General features: G+C 46.2%; 1 pseudogene; it reads right to left on the bottom strand.

Annotated features, from left to right (window-relative positions):
• Positions 1-2,236: 2,236 nt before the first annotated feature.
• LOC133907230 (MDIS1-interacting receptor like kinase 2-like) lies at positions 2,237-3,400 on the bottom strand (annotated as a pseudogene).
• Positions 3,401-3,635: the final 235 nt, after the last annotated feature.

Below are 3,635 nucleotides of genomic sequence, written 5' to 3'. Positions count from 1 at the left end.
AGGGGGATTTATACCCCTTTGATCTATTGGCTGTGCCTCCCGGAGGCTAGTGGGCTTCTCACATCTCCGGCATGGAGGGGTTTTCCTTCAAGATGCCGGGGGGTTTTGTTCGATAGGTCTTTTTAGATCCTCTCCGTTTGGCGGGTGTTTTTTGGAAGACATCCCCATTTGCAGGGCTTTTTGGAAGACTCCCCGTCTTACGGAGGTTTCTGCAAGGCTCTCTGTCCTGCGGAGGTTTTGTAAGACTCTCCGTCTTGTGGAGGTTTTGGAAGTTTTCTCTATTTTGGCAGAGGTTTTTGTAAGATGCTTCGTCTCACTGATGTTTTTGGAAGTCTCTCCGTGTTTGCTGGAGCTTTCGCAGGACTTTTTGTTTTTGCCAGAGGTTTTGTAAGTTTCTTCATTTTTGCCAGATGTTTTGTAAGTTTCTCTGTTTTTGCTAGAGTCTTTGTAAGACTCTCCGTTTTTGTCAGAGCTTTTGCAGGACTTTTCATTTTTGCCAGAGGTTTTGTAAGTTTCTCCATTTTTGCCAGAGGCTTTGTAAGGCTCTCCATTTTTGCCGGAGCTTTCGCAGGACTTCCATTTTTGCCAGAGGTTTTGTAAGTTTCTCCGTTTTTGTCGGAGGTTTTGTAGGGCTCTCCGTTTTTGTCGGAGGTTTTGTAGGACTCTATTTTCGCCGGAGGTTTGGTAGGACTCTCCGTTTTTTCGGAGGTTTTCTAGGACTCTCCGTTTTTGCTAGAGGTTTTGTAGGACTCTCCGTTTTTGCTGGAGGTTTGGTAAGATTCTTCATTTTTTCGGAGGTTTTGTAGGACTCTTTGTTTTTGCTGGAGATTTTGTAGGTCTCTCTATTTTTGTCGGAGGTTTTGTAAGTCTCTCCGTTTTTGCCGAAGGTTTTGTATCCCCTTTGGCATGCGTTAATGTCGAAGGCTCTACACACTATAGGAGCTATACAATACCTTCTAGAAAACCTAGACAGTCTTGCCTTCTAGGTGACCTAGGCATGCTACGCCCGCGGTGTGTTGGCTTGTCGTGCTCCCGAGGAAACGCCCCAGGTGCACCGTAACACTGTTCACCAAGGGGTGTGCCCTGGCGTGTGGCATTTATACGACCGAAACTATGCAGTACCTTCCAGGAAATCTAGGCTTGATGCCTTCATGGTGACCTAGGCATACTGTGCTCGTGGTATATAAGCATGTCGTGCAAAGAGGATTCCTTGCGACAACATTCCTCAGAGCACTGCATCATCACATCAAGGTCATCCCTTGATATGCGGGAAACATTTTTAGGTGACTTAGGTTTAGGCAAGCAATGCTTACAGGTGCGTGGGCGTGTCACGCCTCCCGAAGAAATCCTTCGAAGGCACCGCAATTACATTACTAAGGAAGTCCCTTGATAACCGGCATCTACACACTATCAAGGCTATGCAACGCCTTCCAGGAAACCTAGGCTTGATGCCTTTGTAGTGACCTAGGCTTGCTGTGCCTGCAGTGTGTAGGCATGTCATGCAACGAGGATTCCTTGCGACATCATTCCTCAGAGCACCGCATCTCCGCCTTCGAGGATATTCCCCGGGGCGTGGCTTCAACACTACTGAGGCTATGCAATGCCTTCCAGGACACCCTGGCATAATCTGCCCTCTGGGTGGCCTAGGCATGCAGCGCAGCTACAGGTGTGGGTTTTGCATGGTTATGTACTAGCTAAGGAGAAGACTCAAGCTTCGAGACAAAGTTTGAGAGGAAAGAACACCACAAATGTATTGATAGTAAAAAAAGGGATCGGTTTGGGGGGAGGGTATCATAGTATGATTTAGCGCTTGGGCACCTCTGTGTCCTATGTGTTGCTTTGAGCGTTCTTCTTGTGACCTCTCCCTCCCCTAGATGATCACGATCCCCTATTTATAGGGTGGTACGTAGCTTAGTGTACAAGTTATCACGATGTACAAATATCTAGGACCTGACCGAATTACTGGGCTTTATCCTGGATAACTACTTTTTACCCTACATAGAAGATAAATATCTACCGTGGTAACTATTGTAGTGCCTGCCCTTTGAGGGGTGAGCTGGTTGCCAATTGCGGCCCGATGCCGCTCTGCCGGGGGTGTCAGGATGATTTTCATTACGCTGGGGTGTCAGGATATGCACCACTTGCACCGGCATTAATCGTCCATTTCCTCGTGTTAGGTCGGCTGCAGGGGGTGTCTTTTCTTCCTTAATATTATCTCCGAAGGTCAGCTGCATATTTAGACTTTATAATCCTTGCTGTGCCAAAATCTGAGACGTAAGATGTTGCTTGTGATATCTCGATGGATTATAGGTGGGTTGCAGTCGTAGTGCAAATAATATATTGCTTGAGCTAAATCTTCTACAAGAGCAGCTCTCTTCTGCCAAACAAATTCCTTGGCTAGTTCCTCATTTTCTATGGTCATATGGAGGCTTCCCCGCTGAATGTACTCATAGACAAGAAACTTATACTCTGATGCGAACAGAATCCATACAGTTTGACAATGCTTCGCTGCTGGATTTGTGATAAGATTCCATTTCACTATGAAATCTTCTTTCATCATTCACCTCTTCATCAGTGGGATGAAGCTTCTTCCCAGCAACCAGCTGCCCATCTTGAAGTTGTGCTTTGTACACTTTTCCATATCATCTTATTCCAATGATGTACTTGTCGTCGAAATTTTCAGTTGCCCTTATGATATCCTCAAACGTTAGTCTTCCATCAAAATTCCAAACAAATAGCATGTCTCTTCCATTTGTGGTAGCCCTTTCTTGTGGCTTTCTTTTGTTATTAGCGAGTATTGTACCGATTACAGTAATGGCAAGAATGATGAAACCCACAACAAGAACAATTGGCAGTAGCAAACTAAGTAGCCTTCGTTTATGGTGACCAGATAATTGAGTTGAATAACAAGGTGGCAAGCCAGAGATATTACCACACAGACCTTTGTTGTAAAGAAACCAGTATACTAAAGCATTTTGATGTAGACGTCCAGCCGGCACTGGTCCTTCCAAGTTGTTGTAGGACACATCAAGCGTTGATAGGCTCATCATGCTAGTGAAGGAGGGTGGAATGCTTCCACTGAACTGATTGTGTGATAGGTTCAGAATCTCCAGCATCTGCTACGTTCCAAGTTGTTGGGGCAAGATGCTATTGAGTTTGCTATTGCTAACATCTAATCTTACTATATGTAAACGCGGGCGGGTCTGGCAGACCAGAATCGTCCGTTCCGTGGAGCTCGTCTCGCATCGTTCCACAAGCTTCGTGAGCCTTCGATGTTCTTCTCGGATTGCCTGCCTCTGCTAAGCGCCATACCTGCCTCCTCCTACCACTTCTCCCCTTTTCCTTTCCCCTACCAGACCTGCCAGACCTTGCACTGCTCCGCTGATTTTGAAATCTCCATTGGCTCTGTTCGCAGTTCCCACTGGCACCACCACTTTCAGTTCTGCCCGCCGTGGATTGCTTTCTTTTTGCGTTGGTAAGGAAGCTCTATCTTGCTCTGATGGATTCCCATTTTTTTTCCAAAGAGCTGGTATTTGTTCTGGTCTTCCATTTCAATGCTGTGCGCAATCAAATCCCAAACTTTCTTTCATCCAAATCCACCCCTTTGCAGCTGTTCGTCCGCACCCTTCGCCTCT

This window comes from Phragmites australis, chromosome 24 (genome assembly GCF_958298935.1).
Source record: "Phragmites australis chromosome 24, lpPhrAust1.1, whole genome shotgun sequence".
NCBI classification, from domain to species: Eukaryota; Viridiplantae; Streptophyta; class Magnoliopsida; order Poales; family Poaceae; genus Phragmites; species Phragmites australis.
The sequence above is the reverse complement of the archived record's forward strand: the minus strand, read 5'-3'. Positions and strand labels throughout refer to the sequence as shown.